The sequence below is a fragment of the Dipodomys spectabilis genome, unplaced genomic scaffold, assembly GCF_019054845.1.
Source record: "Dipodomys spectabilis isolate Male_0828 unplaced genomic scaffold, ASM1905484v1 ptg000128l, whole genome shotgun sequence".
Classification (NCBI taxonomy): Eukaryota; Metazoa; Chordata; class Mammalia; order Rodentia; family Heteromyidae; genus Dipodomys; species Dipodomys spectabilis.
This window is the reverse complement of record NW_024870805.1, coordinates 641,593-653,889: the sequence shown is the minus strand read 5'-3', so window position 1 is coordinate 653,889 and position 12,297 is coordinate 641,593. Positions and strand designations below refer to the sequence as shown.

General features: G+C 65.3%; 1 protein-coding gene across 1 annotated transcript in view; it reads right to left on the bottom strand.

Moving 5' to 3' along the window:
• Positions 1-12,297, bottom strand: part of Dlgap2 (DLG associated protein 2) — a 506,330-nt gene that overhangs the window by 182,759 nt on the left and 311,274 nt on the right.

Here is a 12,297-nt window from a genome sequence, read left to right as displayed (position 1 = left end):
GTCACCTGGGTGATGTTTCCATCCCAGAAAGGCTCAGGCCTGCTGACCGGGAGCCTGGCGGCCCACAGACACGGCTTTCTCAGTGGGCAGTCTCTTGCTTGGGACAAGGCCGCTCTTCCTTACTTTGCACCAACAGGTTTCAGGGAGGGTGGACTTTGGTTCTACTCCAGGCTGAGCCTGGACTTCCGGGCCAATCTACACTCAGCAGCCTTCCTCTCACAACATCTGAGCAACAGCTGTCTGTGTCCGGCCTTGGCACTGACGCAGGAGGGGACACGGGGTGGTGACCGTCAAGGACAGCATTTAAAGACGTTGAAAGTACTCCGGGCACTCCTAACATGCGCTGGGAGAGATGTCTGAGGGGTCTGCACCGGCAACCTCGCCCTCAGTGTGATCACGCCACCTACAAACTCACAGTTATAGCAATATTTACAGACATTCATTGTTTTCATGAAATTACCCCTTTTTTTTTTAACCACAGAGGAACAGAAGAGAAAGCCAAGGCCGTAGAAGAGCACTACAAGTGAAAAGGTAAGTAGAAGCAATTTACAACTGCTCGTCCTAAAGATACAACCACACGGGCATTCACAACGCCAGCCAAGACGTGCACACACATGCACACTCATGCACACATGACACCTGTGCACACTCCCATACTCAAATACACTGCATAGACACACACGTATCCACACATGCACTCCCTAGGAAAGAAGAGACTCACATCCACACACACGTGCACTCACATTTGTACATGAGCGCGTGCGTACACGCACGCATCCCCCCCGCCCCCCACCAACTACAGACACAGCCTGAGCCGACTGTGACTCCTGACCTCGCTCTGTGACTCCTGACCTCGCTCTGTGACTCCTGACCTCGCTCTGTGACTCCTGACCTCGCTCTGTGACTCCTGACCTCGCTCTGTGACGCCTGACCTCGCTCTGTGACTCCTGACCTCGCTCTGTGATGCCTGACCTCGCTCTGTGACCCCTGACCTCGCTCTGTGATGCCTGACCTCGCTCTGTGATGCCTGACCTCGCTCTGTGACTCCTGACCTGGCTCTGTGACTCCTGACCTCGCTCTGTGACGCCTGACCTCACTCTGTGACGCCTGACCTCGCTCTGTGACGCCTGACCTCGCTCTGTGACGCCTGACCTCGCTCTGTGATGCCTGACCTCGCTCTGTGATGCGTGACCTGGCTCTGTGACCCCTGACCTCGCTCTGTGGCGCCTGACCTCGCTCTGTGACCCCTGACCTCGCTCTGTGACGCCCGACCTCGCTCTGTGACTCCTGACCTCGCTCTGTGACGCCTGGCCTCGCTCTGTGACGCCTGACCTCGCTCTGTGATGCCTGACCTCGCTCTGTGACTCCTGACCTGGCTCTGTGACTCCTGACCTCGCTCTGTGACGCCTGACCTGGCTCTGTGACGCCTGACCTCGCTCTGTGACGCCTGGCCTCGCTCTGTGATGCCTGACCTCGCTCTGTGATGCCTGACCTCGCTCTGTGATGCCTGACCTCGCTCTGTGACTCCTGACCTCGCTCTGTGATGCCTGACCTCGCTCTGTGACGACTGACCTCGCTCTGTGACTCCTGACCTCGCTCTGTGACGCCTGGCCTCGCTCTGTGACTCCTGACCTCGCTCTGTGACGCCTGACCTCGCTCTGTGACCCCTGACCTCACTCTGTGATGCCTGACCTCGCTCTGTGATGCCTGACCTCGCTCTGTGACGCCTGACCTCGCTCTGTGACTCCTGACCTCGCTCTGTGATGCCTGACCTCGCTCTGTGACGCCTGGCCTCGCTCTGTGACTCCTGGCCTCGCTCTGTGACTCCTGACCTCGCTCTGTGACGCCTGACCTCGCTCTGTGACTCCTGACCTGGCTCTGTGACGCCTGATCTCGCTCTGTGACTCCTGACCTCGCTCTGTGATGCCTGGCCTCGCTCTGTGACGCCTGACCTCGCTCTGTGACTCCTGACCTCGCTCTGTGACGCCTGGCCTCGCTCTGTGACTCCTGACCTCGCTCTGTGACTCCTGACCTCGCTCTGTGACTCCTGACCTCGCTCTGTGACTCCTGACCTCGCTCTGTGACGCCTGACCTCGCTCTGTGACGCCTGACCTCGCTCTGTGATGCCTGACCTCGCTCTGTGACTCCTGACCTCGCTCTGTGACGCCTGACCTCGCTCTGTGATGCCTGGCCTCGCTCTGTGACTCCTGACCTCGCTCTGTGACGCCTGACCTCGCTCTGTGACGCCTGACCTCGCTCTGTGACTCCTGACCTGGCTCTGTGACTCCTGACCTCGCTCTGTGACTCCTGACCTCGCTCTGTGACTCCTGACCTGGCTCTGTGACGCCTGGCCTCGCTCTGTGACGCCTGGCCTCGCTCTGTGACTCCTGGCCTCGCTCTGTGACTCCTGACCTCGCTCTGTGATGCCTGACCTCGCTCTGTGACTCCTGACCTGGCTCTGTGACTCCTGACCTCGCTCTGTGACGCCTGACCTCGCTCTGTGACTCCTGACCTCCCTCTGTGACTCCTGACCTCCCTCTGTGACTCCTGACCTCGCTCTGTGACGCCTGGCCTCGCTCTGTGACTCCTGACCTCGCTCTGTGACGCCTGGCCTCGCTCTGTGATGCCTGACCTCGCTCTGTGACGCCTAGCCTCGCTCTGTGACTCCTGACCTCGCTCTGTGACTCCTGACCTCGCTCTGTGACGCCTGACCTCGCTCTGTGACGCCTGACCTCGCTCTGTGACGCCTGACCTGGCTCTTTGACTCCTGACCTCGCTCTGTGACGCCTGGCCTCGCTCTGTGACGCCTGGCCTCGCTCTGTGACGCCTAGCCTCGCTCTATGATGGCTGGCCTGACTCTCTGAGCCTGGGTCAGTAAACATAGTGGCTCACAGCTCACCGTGCTGGCTTTGCTGGGGTGGCTGTGTCGCTACTTCTGATACACTCAATGGTAGTATTGTTGGAGTGCACAGGTGCTTGTTGTTGTTGGATCAGTGTGCCTCTGGCCACCCCTGAGTGGATCCCAGCAGGAGGCTGTGGCCTGGTGACAGCCGGCTCTGAAAGGCCCCCTTCCTCTTCTTCAGCCTTTGTGTCATCTGACACTCCCAGGACTCAGGGCCTCTGGCTGTCAACAATGCATTTTCTCCCTGTCTGAGAGCTTGCACACTGACCATGAGTCAAATTCTCCAGAGTAACAAGAGCAGACAGACAGACAAACTGAAAGTCACTACAGGACCTGCTCCACATGGTTACGGAAGCAAGCAGCCTCCACCTCGGTGTGCAGGCTGGAGACCAGGGGGTACGGTGGGGGCCTTGGCCTCATCTGAGGCCCTGGAGCGCAGAGCCCTGAGGCCAGCAGGTGGATGGCTGGCCGGCCTCTGCCTCTGGTTCTGTTGGACCCTCAGTGGGCTGGCAGAGGCAGAGCCCTTGCTGGGACCATTATCTCCTAGGAAGGCTCCGTACTGCTCGCTCTGGACAGTGCCCCTCCAGACTCACCCAGGACAACGCTCTCCTGCTATCCTCCCGACTCACCCAGGAACAACTATCCCCGGCCCTGTGGTGCCAACCAAACACACGCACTGATCCTCACATGGTGGCGGAGGACGGGAGGGCTCTGGCGATTCCCCTTCTCTCCGTGTGGGTCTGGGGAATTCTAACACAGATCTCCTCTGAGTCCATTTCCTCCCCATCTCAGCTGGTCTTGCACGACTACTCTGTGCTTGTAGAATGAGCGGCCCAGGCACCATGGAGGCCAGCGCCGTGAGAAGATGTGGGCAGCTGACACACTCTGGAACTGGAATTTGTGAATGCTTCTGGAATCGGTGCCCATGACATGTCCATCTTCCCTAACCCACAGAGGGCCCAGGCCTCCACAGGCATCGGAACAGACACAGAGTGTCTCTGCTGGCCTCCTGCTCTCTGAGACTCCGCTAACAATGGCCCCCTTGGGTGACGGGGGAGGGATGTCTTCCATGGTGGGGCGTGTGCCCGGGCATGGATCGCGTCAGAACACTCGCACCGCGTCCCGTCCACTGACAGACACCCTGGGCTGGACCAGTCACCCACCCCCCGTCCACCCCGGGACCTGGTGTGACATTCTGACTCGGTGCACATGGTTGAGAACCGTGGTAGAAAGTAGGATCGTAGTTAACACAGGAGCATGTTCTGGCCACACGAGCGGAAGTGCAGTCAGCTTGCCCTGTAGCTCCAACTGCAGTTATCCACAAGACAGAGCGCGGAGCAGGGGCCCGCACTGTGCAGCCTCCCAGCTGAGAGAGGCCTGTGCCACGGGGTGCTGACCAAGGCCTGGCTGAGAGGCTGGGGAGTCGGAAGACTTGGCGGTTCATTAGCAAGCCGCACCACTCCCAGTGGGTGTCCACAGCATGGAAGGTCACCATTAAAGCCCAGAGTTAATGTGAAAATAACTGGGACACCTCAGGCAATTCTGGACAGGGCCAGTCTGCTCCCACTCCATCGCCTCCCATGGGGCTGGGCTGGGTGGGGGTGACACCTAAGATTGGGCCTCCCTGATGCTGGAGGCCGGGTGTGGGGGGGGTGACAGTAGGAGCAGCCTCCCTGATGCTCCAGGCGGCAGGTGGAGCCTGGCCCTGCTGCGTGGAGATGCAGCATCCTTTCAGGAAATAGAGCAGCCTCTGTCCCAGGCTGGGGAAGGGCGGCCCCCAGCCAGGTCCTGCCTGGCCAGCGCGAGGGAACCACTGCTGGCTTGCATCCTCGCCGCCCGCCCGCATGTAGCCCAAGCCCCGAAGGAAGGTGCAGTCTTCACCCTGGCTGGAGAAGGCTGCCCGCAGCAGCTCCTCACACTCTGGGCCTTGTGGTGTCCGGACGGCCGACCTCCGGCCACAGGAGCACCGGGCAGGTTGTGCATGAGTGTAGCCATGGAGGGAGACAGTGCAGAGGTCCCCAGAGGAACAGAGAATGGACAGAGCTAGCGTACAACCCCAACCTGCTTCCAGCTGTGAACGCAGAGAGCAGAAGTCGGCCCTCAAGGCTGCTGTCTGCCGCCGCCTCCGACGTAAGCCAAGACACAGGAATGGCCTCACTGCCGCTGACGGACTCGTGGACAGAGAGCCCGTGGCACAGGCACGGGGAACACCACTCAGCCGCTAGAGAAGGGAGCTCTGCCATCTCTCACACCACAGTGGCATGGAAGGGTACAGACCCAGGGTGATGGCCAGACACAGAAAGACAGCAGGGCGGAGGGAGGAGAGCAGGGCAGAGGGAGGAGAGCAGGACGGAGGGAGGAGAGCAGGACAGAGGGAGGAGAGCAGGGGGAGGGAGGAGATCAAGATGGAGGGAGGAGAGCAGGGGGAGGGAGGAGAGCAGGACGGAGGGAGGAGAGCAGGGGGAGGGAGGAGAGCACGGGGAGGGAGGAGAGCAGGGGGAGGGAGGAGAGCAGGGGGGAGGAGAGCAGAGGGAAGGAGGAGAGCAGGGGGAGGGAGGAGAACAGGGGGGAGGAGAGCAGAGGGAGGGAGGAGAGCAGGGGGGGGAGGAGAGCAGGGGGAGGGAGGAGAGCAGGGGGAGGGAGGAGAGCAGGGGGAGGGAGGAGAGCAGGGGGGGGAGGAGAGCAGGGGGAGGGAGGAGAGCAGGGGGAGGGAGGAGAGCAGGGGGAGGGAGGAGAGCAGAGGGAGGGAGGAGAGCAGGGGGAGGGAGGAGAGCAGGGGGAGGGAGGAGAGCAGGGGGAGGGAGGAGAGCAGGGGGAGGGAGGAGAGCAGGGGGAGGAGAGCAGAGGGAGGGAGGAGAGCAGAGGGAGGGAGGAGAGCAGGGGGAGGGAGGAGAGCAGGGGGAGGGAGGAGAGCAGAGGGAGGGAGGAGAGCAGAGGGAGGGAGGAGAGCAGGGGGAGGGAGGAGAGCAGGGGGAGGGAGGAGAGCAGGGGGAGGGAGGAGAGCAGGGGGAGGGAGGAGAGCAGGGGGGAGGAGAGCAGAGGGAGGGAGGAGAGCAGGGGGAGGGAGGAGAGCAGGGGGAGGGAGGAGAGCAGGGGGAGGGAGGAGAGCAGGGGGAGGGAGGAGAGCAGGGGGAGGGAGGAGAGCAGAGGGAGGGAGGAGAGCAGGGGGAGGGAGGAGAGCAGGGGGGAGGAGAGCAGAGGGAAGGAGGAGAGCAGGGGGAGGGAGGAGAGCAGGGAGAGGGAGGAGGGCAGGGGGAGGGAGGAGAGCAGGGGGGAGGAGAGCAGAGGGAGGGAGGAGAGCAGAGGGAGGGAGGAGAGCAGGGGGAGGGAGGAGAGCAGGGGGAGGGAGGAGAGCAGAGGGAGGGAGGAGAGCAGAGGGAGGGAGGAGAGCAGGGGGAGGGAGGAGAGCAGGAGGGAGGAGAGCAGGGGGAGGGAGGAGAGCAGAGGGAGGGAGGAGAGCAGGGGGAGGGAGGAGAGCAGGGGGGAGGGAGGAGAGCAGGGGGAGGGAGGAGAGCAGGAGGGAGGAGAGCAGGGGGAGGGAGGAGAGCAGGGGGGAGGAGAGCAGGGGGAGGGAGGAGAGCAGGGGGGAGGAGAGCAGAGGGAGGGAGGAGAGCAGGGGGAGGGAGGAGAGCAGGGGGAGGGAAGAGAGCAGGGGGAGGGAGGAGAGCAGGGGGAGGGAGGAGAGCAGGGGGGAGGAGAGCAGAGGGAGGGAGGAGAGCAGAGGGAGGGAGGAGAGCAGGGGGAGGGAGGAGAGCAGGGGGAGGGAGGAGAGCAGGGGGAGGGAGGAGAGCAGGGGGAGGGAGGAGAGCAGAGGGAGGGAGGAGAGCAGGGGGGAGGAGAGCAGGGGGGGGAGGAGAGCAGGGGGAGGGAGGAGAGCAGGGGGAGGGAGGAGAGCAGAGGGAGGGAGGAGAGCAGGGGGAGGGAGGAGAGCAGGGGGGAGGAGAGCAGAGGGAGGGAGGAGAGCAGAGGGAGGGAGGAGAGCAGGGGGAGGGAGGAGAGCAGGGGGAGGGAGGAGAGCAGGGGGAGGGAGGAGAGCAGGGGGAGGGAGGAGAGCAGGGGGAGGGAGGAGAGCAGGAGGGAGGAGAGCAGGGGGGAGGAGAGCAGGGGGGGAGGAGAGCAGGGGGAGGGAGGAGAGCAGGGGGAGGGAGGAGAGCAGGGGGAGGGAGGAGAGCAGGGGGAGGGAGGAGAGCAGGGGGGGAGGAGAGCAGGGGGGAGGAGAGCAGGGGGAGGGAGGAGAGCAGGGGGAGGAGAGCAGGGGGAGGAGAGCAGGAGGGAGGGAGGAGAGCAGGGGGGAGGAGAGCAGGGGGAGGGAGGAGAGCAGGGGGGAGGAGAGCAGGGGGAGGGAGGAGAGCAGGGGGGAGGAGAGCAGAGGGAGGGAGGAGAGCAGGGGGAGGGAGGAGAGCAGGGGGAGGGAGGAGAGAAGGAGGAGGGAGGAGAGCAGGGGGAGGGAGGAGAGCAGGGGGAGGGAGGAGAGCAGGGGGAGGGAGGAGAGCAGGGGGGAGGAGAGCAGGGGGAGGGAGGAGAGCAGGGGGAGGGAGGAGAGCAGGGGGAGGGAGGAGAGCAGGGGGAGGGAGGAGAGCAGGGGGAGGGAGGAGAGCAGGGGGAGGGAGGAGAGGAGGGGGAGGGAGGAGAGCATGGGAGGGAGGAGAGCAGGGGGAGGGAGGAGAGCAGGGGGAGGGAGGAGAGCAGGAGGAGGGAGGAGAGCAGGAGGAGGGAGGAGAGCAGGGGGAGGGAGGAGAGCAGAGGGAGGGAGGAGAGCAGGAGGAGGGAGGAGAGCAGGGGGAGGGAGGAGAGCAGGGGGAGGGAGGAGAGCAGAGGGAGGGAGGAGAGCAGGAGGAGGGAGGAGAGCAGGGGGAGGGAGGAGAGCAGGAGGAGGGAGGAGAGCAGGGAGGGAGGAGAGCAGGGGGAGGGAGGAGAGCAGGGGGAGGGAGGAGAGCAGGGGGGAGGAGAGCAGGGGGAGGGAGGAGAGCAGGAGGAGGGAGGAGAGCAGGGGGAGGGAGGAGAGCAGGGGGAGGGAGGAGAGCAGGGGGAGGGAGGAGAGCAGGGGGGGGAGGAGAGCAGGGGGAGGGAGGAGAGCAGGGGGAGGGAGGAGAGCAGGGGGAGGGAGGAGAGCAGGGGGGAGGAGAGCAGGGGGAGGGAGGAGAGCAGGAGGAGGGAGGAGAGCAGGGGGAGGGAGGAGAGCGGGGGGGGGAGGAGAGCAGGGGGAGGGAGGAGAGCAGGGGGAGGGAGGAGAGCAGGGGGAGGGAGGAGAGCAGGAGGAGGGAGGAGAGCAGGGGGAGGGAGGAGAGCAGGGGGAGGGAGGAGAGCAGGGGGAGGGAGGAGAGCAGGGGGGAGGAGAGCAGAGGGAGGGAGGAGAGCAGGGGGAGGGAGGAGAGCAGGGGGAGGGAGGAGAGCAGGGGGAGGGAGGAGAGCAGGGGGGAGGAGAGCAGGGGGAGGGAGGAGAGCAGGAGGAGGGAGGAGAGCAGGGGGAGGGAGGAGAGCGGGGGGGGGAGGAGAGCAGGGGGAGGGAGGAGAGCAGGGGGAGGGAGGAGAGCAGGGGGAGGGAGGAGAGCAGGGGGGAGGAGAGCAGGGGGAGGGAGGAGAGCAGGAGGAGGGAGGAGAGCAGGGGGAGGGAGGAGAGCAGGGGGGGAGGAGAGCAGGGGGAGGGAGGAGAGCAGGGGGAGGGAGGAGAGCAGGGGGAGGGAGGAGAGCAGGGGGGAGGAGAGCAGGGGGAGGGAGGAGAGCAGGGGGAGGGAGGAGAGCGGGGGGGGAGGAGAGCAGGGGGAGGGAGGAGAGCAGGGGGAGGGAGGAGAGCAGGGGGGAGGAGAGCAGAGGGAGGGAGGAGAGCAGGGGGAGGGAGGAGAGCAGGGGGAGGGAGGAGAGCAGAGGGAGGGAGGAGAGCAGGGGGAGGGAGGAGAGCAGGGGGAGGGAGGAGAGCAGGGGGAGGGAGGAGAGCAGAGGGAGGGAGGAGAGCAGGGGGAGGGAGGAGATCAGGGGGGGGAGGAGAGCAGGGGGAGGGAGGAGAGCAGGGGGAGGGAGGAGAGCAGGGGGAGGGAGGAGAGCAGGGGGAGGGAGGAGAGCAGGGGGGAGGAGAGCAGGGGGAGGGAGGAGAGCAGGGGGAGGGAGGAGAGCAGGGGGAGGGAGGAGAGCAGGGGGGAGGGAGGAGAGCAGGGGGGAGGAGAGCAGGGGGAGGGAGGAGAGCAGGGGGGAGGAGAGCAGAGGGAGGGAGGAGAGCAGAGGGAGGGAGGAGAGCAGAGGGAGGGAGGAGAGCAGGGGGAGGGAGGAGAGCAGGGGGGGAGGAGAGCAGGGGGGAGGAGAGCAGGGGGAGGGAGGAGAGCAGGGGGAGGGAGGAGAGCAGGGGGGGAGGAGAGCAGGGGGAGGGAGGAGAGCAGGGGGAGGGAGGAGAGCAGGGGGAGGGAGGAGAGCAGGGGGAGGGAGGAGAAGAAGGGGGAGGAGAGCAGGGGGAGGGAGGAGAGCAGGGGGAGGGAGGAGAGCAGGGGGGAGGAGAGCAGAGGGAGGGAGGAGAGCAGGGGGAGGGAGGAGAGCAGGGGGGAGGAGAGCAGAGGGAGGGAGGAGAGCAGGGGGAGGGAGGAGAGCAGGGGGAGGGAGGAGAGCAGGGGGAGGGAGGAGAGCAGGTGGAGGGAGGAGAGCAGGGGGAGGGAGGAGAGCAGGGGGAGGGAGGAGAGCAGGGGGGAGGAGAGCAGGGGGGGAGGAGAGCAGGGGGAGGGAGGAGAGCAGGGGGAGGGAGGAGAGCAGGGGGGAGGAGAGCAGGGGGGGGAGGAGAGCAGGGGGAGGGAGGAGAGCAGGGGGGAGGAGAGCAGGGGGGGGAGGAGAGCAGGGGGAGGGAGGAGAGCAGGGGGAGGGAGGAGAGCAGGGGGAGGGAGGAGAGCAGGGGGAGGGAGGAGAGCAGGGGGAGGGAGGAGAGCAGGGGGAGGGAGGAGAGCAGGGGGGAGGAGAGCAGGGGGAGGGAGGAGAGCAGGATGGAGGGAGGAGAGCAGGGGGAGGGAGGAGAGCAGGGGGAGGGAGGAGAGCAGGGGGAGGGAGGAGAGCAGGGGGAGGGAGGAGAGCAGGGGGAGGGAGGAGAGCAGGGGGAGGGAGGAGAGCAGGGGGAGGGAGGAGAGCAGGGGGAGGGAGGAGAGCAGGGGGGAGGAGAGCAGGGGGGGGAGGAGAGCAGGGGGAGGGAGGAGAGCAGGGGGAGGGAGGAGAGCAGGGGGAGGGAGGAGAGCAGGGGGAGGGAGGAGAGCAGGGGGGAGGAGAGCGGGGGGGGAGGAGAGCAGGGGGAGGGAGGAGAGCAGGGGGGAGGAGAGCAGGGGGGGGAGGAGAGCAGTGGGAGGGAGGAGAGCAGGGGGAGGGAGGAGAGCAGGGGGGAGGAGAGCAGAGGGAGGGAGGAGAGCAGGGGGAGGGAGGAGAGCAGGGGGAGGGAGGAGAGCAGGGGGAGGGAGGAGAGCAGGGGGAGGGAGGAGAGCAGGGGGAGGGAGGAGAGCAGGGGGGAGGAGAGCAGGGGGAGGGAGGAGAGCAGGGGGAGGGAGGAGAGCAGGGGGAGGGAGGAGAGCAGGGGGAGGGAGGAGAGCAGGGGGAGGGAGGAGAGCAGGAGGGAGGAGAGCAGGGGGGAGGGAGGAGAGCAGGGGGAGGGAGGAGAGCAGGGGGAGGGAGGAGAGCAGGGGGAGGGACGAGATCAGGGGGAGGAGAGCAGGGGGAGGGAGGAGAGCAGGGGGAGGGAGGAGAGCAGGGGGAGGGAGGAGAGCAGGGGGAGGGAGGAGAGCAGGGGGAGGGAGGAGAGCAGGGGGAGGGAGGAGAGCAGGGGGAGGGAGGAGAGCAGGGGGAGGGAGGAGAGCAGGGGGAGGGAGGAGAGCAGGGGGAGGGAGGAGAGCAGGGGGAGGGAGGAGAGCAGGGGGAGGGAGGAGAGCAGGGGGAGGGAGGAGAGCAGGGGGAGGGAGGAGAGCAGGGGGAGGGAGGAGAGCAGGGGGAGGGAGGAGAGCAGGGGGAGGGAGGAGAGCAGGAGGGAGGGAGGAGAGCAGGGCCTGGCCCTTCCCACAACCACAGGCAGCCTTGAGCTCCGGCTCCCTGTGGCGCTGGCCCTCAGGCCCTGGTGCCAGAAGGAGCCCTGAGCAAGTGTCCCGTGCTGTGTGGTCACAGAGGACCGCAGGGCGACCTGGGCCTCCGTGGCAGCCAGGGCAGCCGGCTGCCGGGTCTGGCAGCTTCCGAGGCCGGGACAGGCAGGCTGCACACAGTGGGACCGGCAGGCCCGGGCTGCGTCCACATCATTTTGTTTTCTGCGTGTGTGAGGCCCGCAGGTCGGTCTTGTGTAGGGCCTTCGCGCCGGCCTGGTGTCCTCACAGATGCTATCCGGCCACACTGCAGCCTCGGGCCACTGCCCCTCAGTCAGGCCACTGATTTCACACTCATCCACTCCTCCCCATCTTCTCCTGTCTCTCCCCCACCCCACCCCTGTCTCTCTCCCCCCCTTCCTCCCTCTTGCCGGCGCTGAGGTTTGAACTCAGGACCTCACACTTGCTCAGTTTGCTTGTTCTCCCAAAGCGCTACTGCGGCAGACATTCCTCCAGCGTTTCTGCCTTCACACTGTGAGTGGCCGGGCTGACACGCAGGAGCTGTGTGCCCGGCAAGGCATCTGTTCTTGTTTAAACCGTGTTTTGAGGGTATGAACCCAGGGCCTTGTGTTGGCTCCGCTGCCTTGGCCGAGTTCTACCCCTGCAGCCGCCTCTTTTGAAATCTTAATCTTTATCCTATTTTTATGTGTAGCCTTTTATAGAGATGCAATAATAGAAGTGTCTCGCCTCCCCACCCAATCCGAATCCGTGGCCGGCAGCCATTTTCTTCAGTGCTTTCTCCTCTACCCCTTAGGGTTGTGATTGTGCCAACATTCTGTATTGATCAATTTGAGAGTTTAACCCGCAAAGCCTACCTACCCCGCCTCCCCCCAACCTTACCAAGGAGCCTGGCGTTCCTTAGAATTAGCGTGAGTGCTATAAGGGTATCTAGGGTTATTTTTAGGTAGTTCCCCCCCCCCCCCCCCAGCACACTCAGCCACAGGCCATTGTTATACTTCTTTTCTTATGCAACGCTGCTCCCTGAGAGGTCATTTACTCACTGTGGTGTGTAGCTGCTAGGCCACTATTCTTGATGCACTCCAAAATTCTCAGCCCATCACAACCACACACAGTCTACCTGCCTCCTCTGTTCCTCTGTCCTGCTGCGTGGGTCCCCTGCGTGTCCAGCCGTGTGGGTCCCCCGTGTCCAGCCGTGTGGGTCCCCCGTGTCCAGCCGTGTGGGTCCCCCGTGTCCAGCCGTGTGGGTCCCCCGCGTCTGAGCCGTGTGGGTCCCCCGTGTCCAGCCGTGTGGGTCCCCCGTGTCCAGCCGTGTGGGTCCCCTGCGTGTCCAGCCGTGTGGGTGCCCCG